The sequence below is a fragment of the Staurois parvus genome, unplaced genomic scaffold (genome assembly GCF_062004578.1).
Source record: "Staurois parvus isolate SC_StPar_1 unplaced genomic scaffold, SC_StPar_1.0 ptg000264l, whole genome shotgun sequence".
In the NCBI taxonomy this organism is placed as follows: Eukaryota; Metazoa; Chordata; class Amphibia; order Anura; family Ranidae; genus Staurois; species Staurois parvus.
The window spans coordinates 8082709-8102696 of record NW_028318060.1 but is presented as its reverse complement, the minus strand read 5'-3'; positions in this window follow the sequence as shown (position 1 = coordinate 8102696).

Genomic DNA, 19988 nt, shown 5'->3' with positions numbered 1-19988 from the left:
ACCCTGCAGAGTTAATATCTTGTACTGCCCCCTTTGGCAAGGATCACAGCTTGTAAACGCTTTTTGTAGACAGCCAAGAGTCTTTCAATTCTTGTTTGAGGTATCTTTGCCCATTCTTCCTTACAAAAGTCTTCCAGTTCTTTGAGATTTCTGGGCTGTCTGTCACGCACTGCTCTTTTAAGGTCTATCCATAGATTTTCAATTATGTTGAGGTCAGGAGATTGTGAAGGCCATGGCAAAACCTTCAGTTTACGCCTCTTGATGTAATCCCCCGTGGATTTCGAGGTGTGTTTAGGATCATTATCCATTTGTAGAAGCCATCCTCTCTTTAACTTCAGCTTTTTCACAGATGGCATCAAGTTACCATCCAAAATTTGCTGAAATTTTATTGAATCCATTTTTCCTTCTACTCGTGAGATGTTCCCTGTGCCACTGGCTGCAACACAACCCCAAAGCATGATTGATCCAACCCCATGCTTAACAGTTGGACAGAGGTTCTTTTCATTAAATTCTGTGCCCCTTCTTCTCCAAACGTACCTTTGCTCATCCTGGCCAAAAAGTTCAATTTTAACCTCATCGGTCCACAGAACTTGTTTCCAAAATGCATCAGGCTTGTCTATATGTTCATTTGCAAAGTTCAAACGATTTTTGTGGTGAGGACGTAGAAGAGGTTTTCCATGAAGACCATATTTGTACCTCTTTATAGTGGAATAGTGTACCACAACTCCAGTGTCTGCCAGATCTTTCTGGAGGGATCGTGCAGTCAAACGTGGGTTTTGAATTGTTTTTCTCACAATCCTGCGAGCTGTTCTGTCTGATATTTTTCTTGGTCTTCCAGATCTTGTTTTAACTTCCACTGTTCCTGATGACTGCCATTTCTTAATTACATTCCGAACAGAGGATATTGACATCTGAAAACGCTTTGCTATCTTCTTATAGCCTTCTCCAGCTTTGTGAGCGTCAACTATTTTCAGTTTCAGCTTTCTAGACAACTGCTTAGAAGAACCCATGGTGCTGATTGTTGGGGCAAGGTCAGATGAGTCTGGGCATTTAAAACCTTTGAGATTGACATCACCTGGTCTTCCCAGACGATGATTGAGAACAATCCATGACACTGGCAGGTCTCAGCTTTGCAAAGGGGGCAGTGCATGCTATAAATTCTACAGGGTGCCCAAACTTTTGCAGACGCCATTTTTTTGTTTTCTGTTATTTTGAAAGTGTAAATGATGGAAATAAAATTTAACTTTTGTTGACATATTATAAGAATGTCTAATCTGTAATTTGATGCCTTTTGGAGATTTTTCCATCTTTCCTTGGCTTCTTTATGCACATTAATACAAATTTTTAGCTGGGGTGCCCAAACTTTCGATCCCCACTGTATTTCACCATTCATGCAAGTAGCATCCTCTGCTGAAATGAATGTCATTATTTATAGTCCCCTCAGTCATTTTAAACCAATCAATAAAGAATAGTTCAACACAGATGCTGATTCTCCAACATTTCCCAAAGTCTGTTGAACAACCTACAGGTATGCCAGCTGGCACGATCCTCTGCATCCAATCGATGTAGTCAATAGGAAATTCATATGTTTGGAGATTTGTGTATGTAGCACTACCCCCTTAGGAGTCGCTGAGTTATTTTCAGGTTCTCTGTCATTTTGGACCCCTTCTCTGAAAGCCCAACCCCTGCTGACACCACAAGAGTCCTTTGACCAGAGTAAATTAACATCAGAAAGAAAACTCACACACAGATTAGAGTAAACTGATATGAGGTTTATATTAAACTTCAATGCAAACTTAGTTGAACAGTACAGACTGGTATTGATACCTGGGGTGGCAATAATTACTCTTATCAACTCTAAGCAAAGAAGTAACACATATAGCTGAAGTTCAATCAAAGTTGACAGGCCTGCTTTCAAAAATTAACCCAATGCCTCTGACCTGAGGTGGTAATAAGCCCATTGAGCAATGAGACCTAACAACAGTGAGACTAGCTCACTTTGGGCCCTCAGAGTCTGGGGGCAAGGTTTAAATCTGAGAGCTCTTTGACCAGGGTAATCAATGTCCCTTTAAGAGTTTTACGGACTCTTCTGCGCAATCGCTGGGGCACAGTTGGTGCACAAATGAACAGGACTGTAGGTGATATTTCCTGACAGGATTGAAAGAGGAGGTAGACTTAAAGACAAAGACTTTCCCTTTAACTGACGTGTTGTCTCCGTTAATGCATTGAGAAAAGAGCAGCTTTTCTGGCAAATGGGCTTGTTAGAAAAAGGGGAACTACACTCTGAGATGCAGTGACCAATGGCAATGGTAGCAGGAGTTCCTTTAGGAGAATAGACCAATGGTTCAGGGAGCACTGATCTAATCTGGCCTGCAGGAAGCGTGCACTGCAGTCAGCTCTGATGATCCAAATGTACTACAAATGTGTTCAACAGTAGCGGCTATGGGAACTAGGCTGCAACACGTGTTAACTGAATGCAATGTCCACAACTATGTACAGGCATATATGAGAACAAAGGACGTCCTATGGGCTGCACTCCAAACAATCCACTTTATTGAACCAAGCTAAAACCAATACAGACAGTGAAAATACAGTGGGGAATTGGCAGGTAAACACGTTTCAAGCTAAAGAAAGTGCTTATTCGTTACCCAGGGTAATGAATAAGCGATGTCTTTAGCGTAAACCGCATTTACCTGCCAGTCCCCCACTGTATTTCCTCTGTCTGTATTGGTTTTATCTTGGTACAATAAAGTGCATTGTTTGGAGTGCAGCCGATTGGGCTTCCTTTCTTCTCATCTATGCAGCACACTAGCTGGGCTAGCACCTACAGGAGGAGTTGTGCTTGGAGAATAGGAGTCTCTCTACCTTGAGCAGTGGTAAACATATATGTACAGGCATAGTAGCAGGCATGGAGAGAATGTCAATGTTCTCTTGTTTAGCTGGTGTATGGAACTCTCTCACTTGATTGGTGCCTTCCAGCAAGTTCTGTCTGTCTCTCTCTTTCAACGGATGGAGGCTCCCAAAGGTTCTCCAGCCTCTTGTATAGCGCTGTGTTGGTAACTTTACAACAAATAAGAAACTAAGCTATGCAATAAAATTTGAAATAACTATTAGTATTCAAATATCAAAAAGAGTCAATTGCATTAAGAGGTATATGAATCCTTTTTGGTAGCCTCAGCATTAAATAACATATAATGTAGTAATATCAATTTTACATTTAACAATAAATAATATTTAAAAATTGTTTGTAATTTAGATTTTCATTTAAACCAAATACAAGAGTTATGTAAAAGTTTACCTTTGAGGAATATTAATTATTACTGACTTGTACTTTTGTCAATCATTTATCTTTATTAAAATGGCCATATATTGCTCATTTAAAAGAACAACTTTTTTGAGCATCACTAGCAAAATTTGTGTAGTTTAGGGAGCACTTATATGCTCTTGTAATCATGTATATGTAATCATTGCACAAAGCAACTTTCCAACATGTTACACAGTTATTATTCTTCTACAGGATGTATACAGTGCTAACAGTTAGTGCAGCACTTTATAAAATATACTGTAGGGAGACAGTACAGTTGCAATGCAATTCAAGACAAGAGGGTTAGGGGGTCTCTGCTTGTAAGCGCTTACACTCTAAAGGGAAAAAGAAGTGAAAAAAAAAGGTAGTAACTATGTGGGGATGGGTTGTTTGAGAAAGTAAGATTCAGTTGCTAGCTAGAGGATAGATAGGTTTCCCTGAAGAGATGGGTGTCAGGGGACATAGCTGAAGAGGCTGGGATAGAAAGTTCAAGATGATGAGGAAAGCGCTGGAAAAGTTCTGGATGCAAGCAATCGAGGAGATCACAGGGGAGATCACAGGGGAGCCAGAGAGCAAGAGGTCTTGGGAGAGCGAAGAGGCCAGTTTGGTTGATATTTTGAGACAAGGTTGGTGTTGTAGCTGGGAGCAGAACTGTGCATGGCTTTTTAGATTGTTGTTAATATTTAATTCATCGGATGATTGGCATGAAGCCACTGGTGGGATTGGCAGAGAGGGGTGGCAGACGCTAATCAGTTGACAAAGTGGAAGAGTCTGGCAATAGCATTCATGATAGACTGAAGTGTGGAATAGTCTGTGCAGAGGTAGGCCAATGAGTAGTAGTAGTTGGAGCAATAAATAGGAGTGAGTTAGTAGCTTGGTGATGTTGGTTAAGAATGAAACAATCATTGCACAAATAAACTTCAGTGTGTTGGAAATCTCTTTCCAAATCATTTGGACAAAAGGAGGCAAAGTTTTCACTGCATGTGTACAATGTTTAGCCATAATTCAGGTCTGCAAGAAGCTGTATGACTTCTGCCAAAAGACATCATACTTCTTATTGTTAATGATAATGCAATTGGCCAGGCCATATTTTGTCTCTTGTGTGTCCTAGGGATTTTTCCCCACCCAGACTCTTTCCTAATTGCCCCACTGTAGTCCCCCCCTCCTGACCTGGCTTTCAATCTCTTTACTTCTCCATACAAACTTCACAGTTGTAACAAAGGGTTAAATTCCATGTTACATTTATTTATTTATTTAAAGGGTTCATATTTTTACCCTATCAGATTTTTGGATGTAGTACAATGATTAACACAAACACACAAGTAGTAAAGTAATAAAAGGGATTTACTTAGCTTCATTTAAATATGGAGTACAGATGATAAAACAAGAGAGTTTCAGTTCAAACCAGGGAAGCCCTACAACTTCTGCAAACATCAGACGGTCCTGGTGACGGCAATCACTTCTTTTCCTAGGCACATTCACATTTCTCTCCTAGAAGGGGCTCTGAAGAATGCCGTTTGTGTCCCGTATATATATATATATATATATATATATATATATATGTAAAAGGGGACTCAAATAAACTGGCCAGTTCTAACAAATGAGTGTCTATAACGGTTTTAAGACAATGAAAATGACCATCTGTGCATTTATGCTCAGGTCAGAAAAATCAAAGTATGCAAAGAAAGAAGTACTGAATGTGACATTCCATTAGGGATAACCAATATATATATATATATATATATATAAATATATACACCAATGCTCAAAAAAATTAAAGGAGCACCTTTTAATCACAGAATAGCATCAAGTCAATTAAGTAGCAGAGGGGCTTGTTAATCAGTTTCAGCTGCTTTGGTGTTAATGAAATTAGCAACAGGTACACTAGATGGGCAACAATGAGACAACCCCCAAAACAGGAATGGTTTTACAGGTGGATGCCACTGACATTTTCTTCCCTGCTCATCTTTTCTGACTGTTTTTCACTAGTTTTGCATTTGGCTAGGATCCCAAAACGATCACTGACCCACCACCAAAACGGTCATACTGAAAGGTATTACAGGCAGCATAATGTTCTCCATGGCTTCTCCAGACCCTTTCATGTCTGTCACATGTGCTCAGGGTGAACCTACTCTTACCTGTGAAAAGCACAGGGCGCCAGTGGCTGACCTGCCAATTCTGGTGTTCAATGGCAAATGCCAATTGAGCTCTATGGTGCAGGGCAGTGAACACAGGACCTACTAGAGTATGTCGGGCCCTCAGGCCACCCTCATGAAGTCTGTTTCTGATTGTTTGGTCAGAGACATTCACACCAGTGGTCTGCTGGAGGTCATTTTGTAGGGCTCTGGCCAGTGCTCATCCTGTGCCTTCCTGCACAAAGGAGCAAATATTAGTCCTGCTGATGGGTTAAAGGGAGACTTTTCATTGCAAAAGGAATTCAGTCCTCTATAGGTTGATAATTTTTATTTCCATCAAATGATGAAGCATCCTCAAGTTCCTATCACATTACCCAGTCCATATCAGTATAGCTATCCAGTATGATATTTTTCCCCATTGAGATCTGATGTGTTTTCAAAGTGTTCCTTTAATTTTTTTGAGCAGTGTATATATATATATATATATATATATATATATATATATATATATATACACACACACACACACACAAATATACACTATATTGCCAAAAGGATTGGGACACCCAGCCAAATCATTGGATTCAGGTGTTCCAGTCAATTCCATGGCCACAGGTGTATAAAATCAAGCACCTAGGCAAGCATACTGCTTCTACAAACATTTGTGAAAGAATGGGTCATTCTCAGGAGCTCACTGAATTCAAGCGTGGTACCACAATAAGTCCATCTGTGAAATTTCCTTGATAAGTATTCCACGGTCAACTGTTAGTGGTATTATAACAATGTGGGAGCAACTGAGAACAACAACAACTCAGTCATGAAGTGTCAGGCCACATAAACTGACAGAGCAGGGTCAGCACACGCTGAAGCGCACAGTGCACAGAATTCGCCAACTGTCTGCAGAATCAATAGCTAAAGACCTCCAAACGTTATGTGGCCTTCAGATTAGCACAACAACAGTACATAGAGAACTTCATGGAATAGGTTTCCATGGCCGAGCAGCTGCATCCAAGCCTTATACCACCAAGTGCAATGTAAAGTGTTGGATGCTGTGGTGTAAAGCACACCACCACTGGACTCTAGAGCAGTGGAGATGTGTCCTCTGGAGTGACAAATCTTGCTTGTCTGTTTGGCAATTCGATGGACATGTCTGGGTTTGGCGATTGCCAGGAGAACTGTACTTGCCTGACTGTACTGTGCCAAGTGTAAAGTCTGGTGGAGGGGGATTATGGTGTGGGGTTGTTTTTCAGGGGTTGGGCTTGGCCCTTTAGTTCCACTGAAAGGAACTCTTAAGGCATCAGTATACTAAGGCCTTTTGGACAATTTCATGTTCCCAACTTTGTGGGAATAGTTTGAGGATGGCCCGTTCCTGTTCCAACATGACTGCACACCAGTGCACAAAGCAAGGTCCATAAAGACATGGATGAGTGCGTTTGGGGTGGAGGAACTAAACTGGCCTGCACAGAGTCCTGACCTCAACCCGATAGAACACTTTTGGATTGAACTAGAGCGGAAACTGCAAGCCAGGCCTTCTTGTCTGACATCAGTGCCTGACCTCACAAATGTGCTTCTGGAAGAATGGTCAAACATTCCCATAGACACGCTCCTAATCCTTGTGGACAGCCTTCCCAGAAGAGCTGACGCTGTTATAGCTGCAACGGGTAGGCCAATTCATTATTGAGCCCTACGGACTAAGACTGAGATGCCATTAAAGTTCATGTGCGTGTAAAGGCAGGTGTCCCAATACTTTTGGCAATATAGTGTATAATCAGCTGGCCAAAATGACAAGTCTTTTACTACTATATGTACTGTACATCATGTATTTGAACTTTGTATTTTGAAGTTCAACTCTGAAGCTTTGAAGACATTATACCTGCTGTCACAATATAGCTGCAATTATTAATTCCCTCAGTAATCCCTTGTGCCCAGAAGAAGCACATCCTCAATTAATGTCCCACTCTCTTGTGCCAAATGTTCTCAGCTTTAATCAATGCATCCCCTCCACCCTCATCCTGCCAAATGTTCCCTAATTCAATTAAATGTGTTCCCCCCACTGTCATCCTGCTTTATAGCCCAAATTCAATGAAATGTGTTTCCTTTCCTGGCATCCTGCTTTATGTCCTCAAAATGCAGTTTAGTGTCTCCACTCTTGTCGCCCCTGCCACCAGAGATAGCGAGATTCACACCTCTCCGTGGCCCGCCCACAGTTACCAGGACGACCGGAGAGTGTCCTGGATCAGCTTAAGAAGGCTGATGCCGGGCTCCCTGATTGTCCATTCCGCTGGGCTGTCATGGAGGGAACCCAGCTACGGCGGGACCCTCGTGACCAGACTCTGCCAAAGACCCCCAGCCAGAGGGGGAGATAACATACACCAGCCTGAGACCCCCAGCCCAAAGGGGGAGATCGCACACGCCAGCCTGAGACCCCCAGCCAGAGGGGGAGATCGCACACGCCAGCCTGAGACCCCCAGCCAGAGGGGGAGATCGCACACGCCAGCCTGAGACCTCCAGCCAAAGGGAGAGATTGAACATGCCAGCCTGAGACCTCCAGCCAGAGTGGGAGATCACACACGCCAGTTCTGCCTGAGACCCCAGTCCAAGGGGGAGACCCCATGCATACTCCGGATTCCAGCAGGTACCTGTGTCACATTATCTTGTCCCTTGGGAGACTGGGCACCCTGTTGGATCCGTGAGTACCTACTTCCCTTGTTTTGCCTGAACTGTCCCTGAATTGCTCCTCTACCTCCCTGTGGGATTAAAACTGCTGAAGAGACTTTAAAGTGGCCCCTGGGGCTGGACTACAAGTGTTTTAGCCCCTCCTTGCTGTTTCCCTAGTGCCGAGGGCACCCTCCTTGCAATTCCTCTTATTGAGTGGCTGTCATTTTGCCTCAATAAAGCTTTGTCTGTTTGCTATCCGCCTTGTGTGTTCTGTCCTGCCTACCCTCCGTCACACCTGCATATGCTTTATAAGAAATCCCGCTCCAACTTTTGCTTGTGTATGTTCTTACCAGTATGAGTTGTGCATTTCTCTACAGTTACACTTTCAGTGTGCTAGCATTAGTTCAAGACACACAGAAAAGTGATCTAGCAGGTTCATTTGGTCTCAACATCAACTTTGTCTGTCCAAACCACACAGGTTTTTTGAAGAACCTACAGAGTGAGACAAGGCAAATGGCATAAGAAATACTGTTATATATACTTGTATTTCCCTTTGTGATGTAAAATGGGGTACATTAAATATTGTGAATTAAACTCCCCCGCAAAAAAAAAAAAAATACAACAAGTAAAAATGTTTAGAGTTCATCAATACCTCACTATGTTTCATGGAAAAAATAAATTTCCCTGCAAGCATGGCCAACTGCACAGAACACCATTTCAGGACATTAAAGTAACATTAAAGGCTCAGTTTACAAAAAAAATTACTTACCTGCTCTGTGCAAAGGTTTTGCACAGAGCATCTCCAATCCTCCTCTTCTCAGGTCCCTGCCAGTGTACTGGCCCCTCCCCCCCACTGAGTGCCCCCATAGCAAGCCGCTCACTATGGGGCACTCATGCGTGATCACTCCTGAGCCTTGCTATGTGTGTCTATAAGACATACAGAGCTTGGCTCAGCCCTGTTCCCCTGCTCTCTCCTCACTGGCTGTGATTTTCAGCAGTCAGAGTCAATGGCTCACGCTGCTGCATCTTAGCCAATGAGGAGAGAGACACCCAGGAGAGTTCTCATGCACAGTGCTGGTTCAAGATCAGAGTCCGATAAGTATTAGAGGGGAGATGGGGGGAGAACAGCACAGAAAAGATTTTTTATCCTCATGCATAGAATGCATGACGGTAAAAAATCTTCAGCCTTTACAACCAGTTTAATTTTAAATCCATGCAGTTCCAAGGCAGACTGCATAGAAAAAGAAAGTTTACAAGTTTTCTTGGGCTGAATGAAGCAGAAATATTCATTTACCCCTCACAAATCTTTTTGGCTATGACCCAAATGGTTGATTCACTTGCTTATTAGGCTGTAATATAGCCTACAGTCATGGTAATGAATTTGATGAGAAAGGAACTATAGCAAGTTTTTATTTAAAAATGAATTTACAAAATAAAAATATGCAAATTAAACACGCTGGATGGATTAATTTGTTTGATCACATTTGGAATATTTTATAATACATTTGTTATACATTTCCAGTTTTAAGACATTTCGCTTATGGGGAAATGCAGAAGTTCATTGATTATGAATGCATCAATGAAACATTTAGAAAGGAGAAATGAAATTAAGTAACACCTACCACATACAATTATATTGTATTATTCAGTCAGTACGATGACCTACATGTTTAAAAAGGCATTATGTTGAATAGTCACTTTATCCTTTAGAAGCAGCAATTGCAAGCTTACAAAACTGCAGTCATACAGGTGCTAAAAAAAACACAATCTACGTAAATATATGACCCATAAACTTTTTTTTGTCGATTAGCTGAGCTCCAACTGTCATATGCCCTAATTTTCTTCAGTGTCAAATGGTTAAATAACATGAATGTGCCAACAATAACATTTCTGTGACTAAATCATGTTTTGTATTATAATTTTTGCACCAATTTTATAAAAGGGCTTAAATGAATTTATTATATGAACTAGACTGACTTGTGTTGCATACAGTATATGCATTTTTATAAGCATTGTCATTAATTAATATGGCTTTAGTATGCTTTTCTAAATCCAATACTGGTGCTGGATCAATAACATTAGATGATGTAGTTACTTCACATAATGCAAAGCATAGTATATTAGCATATGGCTGCACCACATTTTACCATTTTATTAAGACAGAAAACTGAATAAATAAAGCAAGCAGTAGAATTGTCCTTTTAAGGCCTGATGCCTGCTGGTGCTAAAAACAAGTCAATTGTACCTTCATTAGGGTTCCCTCTTAAATCCATATCAAACCGGGCCATAGCCAGACAATGAGGCTGAGCCGCTGTTAATCCTCTGAGCTCCGTTCCTCCATGGCTACCTCGAGGGCTACCCTCAGACGGAGCAAACACACACATGACCAGGGGCAATGACAGTCTCAGCACAGCAGGACATCGTGCACAGCAGGGATTCACAGGTATCTCTCTCCGCCACATCCTCCAGTGGCACCTGCAGTGTGGTCAAGATGGCTCTCAGCTGCAACACATCACAGTAGCAGCAGCTCATAACAGACGCAGACCCAAGCCTCCTGCAGAGCGAGGCAGACTTTCAACTGCCCCTATCCCCTATACCAGTGGTGGGCAACCTTTTTTTTCAACTGAGCCAAATCTCGCCAAAACCACGATTGAAATTTATTTTGAGAGCCACATTTTTAAAACTGAAAATACATCCCCCATATAGTAATTCATCCCCCATAGTAATTCATCCCCCATATAGTAATTCATCCCCCATAGTAATTCATCCCCCATAGTAATTCATCCCCCCTATAGTAATTCATCCCCCATATAGTAATTCATCCCCCATATAGTAATTCATCCCCCATAGTAATTCATCCCCCATATAGTAATTCATCCCCCATAGTAATTCATCCCCCATATAGTAATTCATCCCCCATAGTAATTCATCCCCCATAATAATTCATCCCCCATAGTAATTCATCCCCCATATAGTAATTCATCCCCCATAGTAATTCATCCCCCATATAGTAATTCATCCCCCATAGTAATTCATCCCCCATATAGTAATTCATCCCCCATAGTAATTCATCCCCCATATAGTAATTCACCCCCCCTATAGTAATTCATCCCCCCTATAGTAATTCATTCCCCATATTGTGTCAATTCACTTACCTTTGCTCCGCGCGTTCCTCTCGCCGTGTTCCTGCGCCATTCCGGTCTTCAGGGCGGACTGTGAGAGGAGAGGAGTTCATCACGCTGCCCCGCCTACATCCTGACAGCCAATGTTTGCCACGCTCCGCGGGCCGGATTAAAAGGTCCGCCGGGCGGTATGCGGGCCGTAGTTTGCCCATTGCTGGGCTAGCTGCAGAGTCCTGACTTTTGGGGCGGCCGCCCGAGAGGAGGGAGGGGAGCGGGCGCCCGGCACACAGAAGAGCCGCATTAATTTGTGTAAAGAGCCACATGTGGCTCGCGAGCCGCCGCTTGCCGACCACTGCCCTATACCCACCCCAAAGGGAATCTTACCCATCTGTATCGGAGCCCTCCCAGCAGATGGGCCTGCAACCCTGGATGATGAATTCTGAGGTTAGATCCATCCCCAGGGCCTTACCCACCAGGCAAGACATAGAGGCCCTCCCTTCCAAGACAGATATCTCAGGTGGATGCCAGGGTTGCCTCCCTGAAGGACGCAAGGGACTCTAACTATCGCCCGACTTACTGGAGGAACATTGTACTTCCTCCTGCAGGTGCTTTTAACCGCTCTCCTCCTCCTGGAGGATGCCAAGAATCACAGCCAGAGAAATAATCTGCAGTCAAAGGGAATATCGGAATCCACTTCTGGTGCTGACCTTAAAACCACGGTCCAGGCTATTTGTAATACCATCCTCAAACTAGAATTAGATAGAGTACACTGGATTCCATTGCCCAGATCTGGCAGTCCAGGTTCTCCCAGGGACGTTTTATGCCGAGTCCACTTTTACACCATTAAAGAAGATATCCTAAGGCTTGGTAGAATGGCCCGTTGGACTTTGATGGGGCACATATCCAGATTTTTCCGGACCGTTCTCGACATACCAGGTGAATGAGGGGCATGTGTGCCCCCTGTTGGAGTTATACAAGCTGCAGGGGCCATTTACAGACGGGGATAACTCTTCCATATTCTCATCAGTAAGCAAAACCAGTCTTTCACTTTGCATGCCCTTTCCAAGTTGCCGGATCTTTTTCAGTTTCTGGATGCTGCCCCAGTTGAAGTTCCAGACTGGCTGGAGTAGCCTTACGAAGGTCGTGCTCCCACCAATATGGTTCCTCATCTACCTCAGGCACGACATGGAAGATCAAAAAATGTGTCCACCTCCCGCCGGTCTTCAGGACCTGCGTAACCAGAACTCTGAGCACAGAGACCAGAGAGGAGGACAATGACTGCTACCAACTCTTTAGCATCATGGAGATATTCATAGACAGTGACTGTAGTGCTCTAATGTTAGGGTAGGACATCATATGGGGGGTTTGGGCAGTTTTGGTATATATTGTTACATGTTTCACCCAGATGTCAATTATGTTAGAAGAAGGATAACAGATTTAGGGGGTTCCTGAAACCCACATATCTTTTCCCCCATGAGAGTACTTTTCCGGGATGGACACGAAGTGGCAAGAGTGCTGCTACATGTCATGCAATGGTGAGACTAGTAATGAAGGATTAGGGTAGGATCCTGTCTGGGTGGGGGTGGAGGGAGAGAGGGGAGTGGTGGCATCCCCGAGGATGGCCTTCCTCCCCTGCTTCAATGATGGCTGCGTCTTCCTGAAACGGACAGGGTTGCTAGTTCATTATCTACTGGTTATAATGTTGTGTATTGCTCTGTAAAGTACTTTTACTCTTCTGCCCTCGAGAAGTCTGCAAGGGGCCTGGCATTTACAATATGTTTTTCTTTCTCTTTATATTTTTCCAGTGCCAGTGCATGGTTCTACCCTCCCATAGGATCCTCCCGATCCTGTTGGGTTAGACAGGGAGCTTTTACCAACATATTGCAGATGCTGAGGCAAGCAGGCATATTTGTCTGTTAGTGTTTTCACCTCAGCGTAACTTCCTTTTAACCACCTTACCTTCCCCCCCTCTCCCCCTCCCCTTTTTTTTTTTTTTAGATGGGGCTGGGTGCGATGGACAGAGGGAGGAAGCCACGGCGATACCCCATCAAGTTCACCTCATCTGACGTCCGAGGATTGAACATACCCAAAAAGAGAACAAGATTATTACGTGACTTGGCTAAGACGCAGAGCCAGGTAGTATTTTTACAGGAGAATTACTTTCATGGGGAGAAGGTACCCAAGTTGTTTAACCATAAGTACCTGGTGGCATATCACAGCCCAATCTCCTCCATGAACTTAGGGCGTGTTGATAGCAGACGATGAAGGCAGATACCTTATAGTCAAAGGCACAATAGGGAGGACAAAGGTGACGCTGGGAAACGTATACTTCCTTAACACTGACCATCTCCTCCTTAAAAGTATGCTACCACTTATTTTGGAACATAGTGAAGGGGTATTGATAGTGGGGGGAGACTGTAACTTCACATATGACCGAGCCTTATGATGACATGGATTTCTGCACTGTACTCCCACCCCACGGCCACAGTGAAAATGAATGAGACCCATTCGGATTATTTCCCTCTGTCTTTAATTTTCATCCTATCTCTTGAACCTTTCTTATGCAAGGTGAGATCCCACCCATCCATTACAAGGCTACAGCTTTCCCCTAATGAATACAAGATCACGGCATACGTGGATGATCTTTTCATCAGCCTTACCAATCCAGAGACCTCTATACAGGAATTACTTTCCCTGTTCACTCAATATGGGGAGCTTTCCAATTTTTCTATTAATTTTTCTAAATCAGTGACATTCAACATTAACATGGTGAAGGACTGTGTGACACTTTTGCAGCGTTCATACCAATTTCGATGGGCCTCATCTTCTATGTGCTACCTTGGCATCAACATCACGTCTGACACCTCTGCGTTGTATGAGGCGCACAAATCTTCGATAGCTTATCGCTTCCAAGAGCAGGGATACAAACTCCTTTTCCAGGTGGTATAGGGTTCCGGCGCTACTGAACAAATTTTACCTCTCAGTTTCTGAGTTGTATTGGCGATGTCAGAAAGAAGCAGGCACTTTGCTACATATTTTTTGGCCATGCCCTATGCTGGATCAGTTCTGGACAGGATTGAGGAACTTAATCCCGCAGCTCACTTCAGTGGACCTGGGAACAGACCCATTGGCCTACCTATTACATTTCAACTCTATGCCTTTTAAGCAATGCCTAAGGCACATTTGAGTCCTTTCTGGCATTGCTTGTCGGGTGTTAACACTTACTTTGGACCCTATGAGTTGGCTGGTCCTATGGGGGGAAGTAGAAGGAGCAGGGGGATGCTGTGCCGCTCTGCCCCTCCACCCCCTGGATCCATCTCCAGTACTGCCTCCGTGTTCCCACTCCATCCGGTCTGTCCGATTCCTTCCTCCCTTTTGGCAACTTCACTTAATTACAACCCCCTCCATCCCTTTTTTTTCTTCTACCCTGAGTGTTATTTTTCATAATTATTTTCATGGTCCCAGGGTTTATGGGATCGAATTTGCCTTCTATAATGAAAAAGTTTAGATCCAGACTTTGTGTATTTCAGGTTCATTACCCTATATTTCCAGTATGATTGGCATTATTTTAGTTTTTGATGTAGACAATTTGTATCTAGTCTAATGTTATTGGTTATTGGAACATTATTGACATGTTGTGCATTGCCCCATTGCACTAGTAATAGTTTCATGCTGAGTGCTTGCACAGCTTTTTGTATACTGGTGTGAAGGCACTTCTTTGTAAATGCACAAAGTCTAAATAAAGAATTAAAAAAATGCCATATCAAACCCTCATCAAGGATACAGATCTAGTATGTGTTTTGGGGCATAACACAACCTGTATTTTATTTTATTTTTTTAGAGCCCCCACAAAATTCAAACCAAATCTTTATCCAGACATGCAAGCTGGAGTGTTTTTTTTGTGAGGGGTTCACCCTTAAAGCATTATGAAACCTAAAAGCAAATATTTATTATATTGCAGCTTACCAATTCTTAGATGTGATGGCTGCATTTTCGTTTTAAGGCTTTCTTTCTTCTTTCATCTGGTAATCCAGCCAGTAAATCTTGTTTTATAAAAGCTCAACCTCTCTAGCAGAATGTATCAGTTTACAGGGATGAAACATAATTTAATACTGACATGACTGGCTTTTATTTACTTATGTAAAACTGATTAACTGATCATAGAGTGTGAGCTGAAGTATGGCTTCAATTAGTTACTGTTTTAAAATCTGCTAATACATTTAAAGGATAAGTTCACCTTTGGGAACATGTTGCATGTTCTACCCGTTTTTAGAGTGGGACATGTAACATGTTCCCAATGCTGCAGCTGCCACCTGCTGCCCCCTCTCCCTGTGACAGAAGTATGGGGGGATGCTCCCCGTACTAGCTGTCAGATTTAAAAACAGCACAGCCGTACGGGGCCCTCCCACACAGCTATGCCATTCATTCACAGAGTTCTGTGAATGAATGAACTACAAGTCCCGACAGTTCTCAATGGACTACCACAGTGCTGTGGAGCGCCATGGTAGTTCATTGAATCTTCCTGTCAGTATGTCTGCTTGCCTGTACATCCCATACAGACAAGCAGATATATTGCCAGGTTTGCAGGAGACCTGTATGGCACCAGAGAACTGCTGATCACTGGTGCAATGATTTTCAGGCTCCTGAAGACAAAAATAATGTGCATTTATTATTTTCAGTCAAAAGGTGAACTTATCCTTTAACAGTCCCCTCCCAGACTGACAATGCTACTGTCTGCTCTGCCTCCTGTGCTCATTCATCCAGAGTGGTGTCTAACTAATACAGGAAGTGTGTTACTGGGCAGATCACCAGGACAAAACAGAGGGAAAAAGCCAAATAAAAGAAAATCAATACAGTCATTGCGTTTAATGACTGGTAAGCAATATAGTAAAATGTTTTGGTTTTGGGTTTAATGTGCATGAAAACCCATACTATGCCTTCATCAAGGGTATTGGTCTGGTATGTATTCTCAAGGGACCCACACAGGTTTTTTTGTTTGTTTGTTTTTTGTTTAGTATGGTCCACAACAGACCCATCAAGAATATGGGTCCGGTATGGATTTTAGGGGATGGGTTGCATGCATCATTTTTTTGGTTGGGGTCATCAATATTTATGTCAAGGAGAATCCTCAACTGAGTTCTACATTTAAAAAAAAAAACATGCTTGGGGGTTGCCTTTAACCCCCATGTGAAATGATGCAATGATACAATGTACAAAAGCAAAAGTGAAATTCACGAAGAAAAAACATTTACCACTAAATAACATTTCCTGACTGTATCATTCTATTTGTTATCAAAGTGACCAAGAAATGTCATTTACCAGTAAATGTTTTTTTTTTCTAAATGTCACTTTTGCTTTAATACAATGTTCAATTGCATTACTTCACATGCAGGTTTAAGGCATTTCCCAAGAATGTTTTTTTTTTAAAACTATATATTTTTAATCTTTTCCTTCAAGCTTTGATCAGTTTGCTCATCATTGCATCAGACCACCCTTCTGTCAAACTATTAAAAAGCTTTGTAAGCCAGCACTAAATGTCACTCCAATGTTCAACTTCCTATCTATCTATCTATCTATCTATCTATCTATCTATCTATCTATCTATCTATCTATCTATCTTATCTATCTATCTATCTATCTATCATACACTATATTGCCAAAATTATTGGGACACCCCTCCAAATCATTGTTCAAGTGTTTCAATCACCTCCAAGGCCACAGGTGTATAAAATCAAAGACCTAGGCATGCAGACTGCTTCTACAAACATTTGGGAAAGAATGGGTCACTCTCAGGAGCTCAGTGAATTCAAGCATGGTACCGTGATAGGTTTCCACCTGTGCAATAAGTCCATCCATGAAATTTCCTTGCTACTAAATATTCCACGGTCAACTGTTAGTGATATTATAACAAAGTGCAAGCAACTGGGAACAACAGCAACTCAGCCACAAAGTGGTAGGCCATGTAAAATGACAGAGCAGGTTCAGCACATCCTGAAGCTCACAGTGTGCAGAAGTTGCCATCTGTCTGCAGAGTCAATAGCTAAAGACCTCCAAACTTCATGTGGCCTTCAGATTAGCACAACAACAGTGCATAGAGAGCTTCATGGAATGGGTTTCCATGTCCGAGCAGTTGCAACCAAGCCTTATATCACCAAGTTCAATGCAAAGCGTCAGATGTAGTGGTGTAAAGTACACAGCCACTGGACTCTAGAGCAGTGGATGCGTGTTCTCTTGAGTGACGAATCACGCTTCCCTGTCTAGCAATCCAATAGAAGAGTCTGGGTTTGGCGGTTGCCAATAGAACAGTACTTGACTGATTGCATTGTGCCAAGTGTAAAGTTTGGTGGAGGGGGGGTTATGGCGTGGGGTTGTTTTTCAGGGGCTGGGCTTGGCCCCTTTGTTGCAGTGAAGAGAATTCTTAAGGCACCAGCATACCAAGACATTTTGTTAAATTTCATGCTCTTTGTGGGAACAATTTGGGGATGGCCCTTAACTGTTCCAACATGACAGCGCACCAGTGCACAAAGCAAGGTCCAAAAAGACATGGATGAATGAGTTTAGGCTGGAGGAACTTGACTGGCCTGCACAGAGTCCTGACATTAACCTGACAGAACACCTTTGGGATAAATTAGAGCGGAGACTGCGAACCAGCCCTTCTCGTCAGACATCAGTGCCTGACCTTACAAATGCGCTTCTGGAAGAATGGTCAAACATTCCCATAGACACACTCATAAACCTTGTGGACAGCCTTCCCAGAAGAGTTTAAACTGTTATAGCTGCAAGGGGTAGGCCAACTCAATACTGAACCCCACAGACTAAGACTGGGATGCCATAAAAGTTCATGTGCATGTAAAGGCAGGTATCCCAATACTTTTGGCTATATAGTATATCTGCTCTTCCTCCTGATTTGAATGATGTCCAGTGTGAACCTGGTGCATCAAAGGATTGCACCCCTGCACTGGGCTCAAAGAAAGATGCTCATGTAATGACACAGTGCCACTCTATAGCATTCAGAATGTATGCAGTGTTGAATGAAGTAGAGAATGAAGAAAACCTGAGACTGGATTGAAGATACCAGAAGAAAAAGTATATACACCCTAATGTACAAAGTGAATGGGTGCTCCAGAGGAGGGAAGGAGGAAACCCGGGAGTGAGGATTTTGAGCTCAATGTTGGCCCTAAAATGTATATCAACATCAACTCTTAGCTTAACGTGTATTTCCACTTTTGCATCCAATTTGGGATACCACCTACTTTACATATGTTACATGTTCATATGTACATCTTAGCATCATTTAAAATAATATTTAACAATTGCTGCCTAGCTCTTAGATTTTACTACTAAAGTGATTTTTTACTGTGGATTGCAAGGAGTTGAATAGTTTTTTCATACTGTAATTAACCCTGTCTGTACTGTGTTTAAAATGTTTAGGTATGCTGCATGAATGGGAACATATAACAGACATATTGTGGGGTTTTCTCAGATCTTAAAAGTTTGAATATCCTTTAATTGTCTGTATGTTTGTCTATACCAAATTTCATACTACAACCCTTCAAAGAAGATTATGAAGAAGCCAAACAACTAATTCTGTTCTATGTGTGTTTTATTAAATCAGTGATGAATGAGGTAAAGCAACAGCAATGAGCTCAAACCAGGTCACAAATAATCCTAAATGACCAAGTATTTCACTCTGATTGGACAATCTTCTTTAGATCTACCAACAAATATCTAGGTCAAGGGCCTGCCTGACTGTAAACATTATAGAACAGATTGGGAAGGAGACTGCACAAAGCAGGCTCAATGTCCATATGGTTTTACTAGTACCACATCCTTTCAAGACACTGAAATGACCAAAGAAACCCTACCATTTCAAGCTACCAGGACTCTAAAGGTACCAAACCAAATTATATATAGAAATATACAGTGCTCAGCATAAATGAGGACACCCCAACAGATTCGACAGAAAATCTTTACTTTCCTTTCAGAGTCAACATTTTCTATTGGACACTATGCTACAAAATACTCCCACAAATGCAGGCCATTGATTGCAAACAAGATTTGTTAATTTGCACATACAAAAAAGTATTTTTCCTAACAAATTCATTCAAGACCATGTTTCAATAATGAATACACCCCAATGAAAGTCTTAGGAGCAAAGCTAAAGTTTAGACAACAAAATCCTAATTAACAAGAATTCAACTACAGGTGAGTCAAATTATTCATTAAACAGGTGTTCAGCAGACAGTTGATTAGAAAAGGGCATTACTTAACAAAGAAAACCTCTTTCCATTTCATGCTGTCAGCAATGGCACCACATGGAAGAGAAATGTTACAAGGCAAAACAAATAATTTCTTTACACAAGAAAGGTGAAGGCTACTTATCAGTCAGAATACTTTAGCAAGAGTAACCTTGACAGGAGTGTCTTCTGATGAGAAGGGTGGAATAAAATCATGCAAGTTCACTGCATTTAGCTAAAGAAGTATAAAGCCAAACTGTGGTGATTGCTTCCCGTGACACAATATAGCGTACACTACAGAGAAATGGTATGCGTGGGTGTCATCCACGAAGGAAGCCTCTCCTAAAGCCCATGCACAAAAAAGCCTGCCTAGAATTTGCCAGGGCCCATGCTGAAAAAGAAGAAGACTGGGACTCTGTACTCTGGAGTGATGAGACCAAGATAAATGTTTTTGGAACTGATAGCTTCAAAACTGTATGGCATCACAAAGGTGAGGAGTACAAATAAAAATACATGGTGCCTACAATGAAAT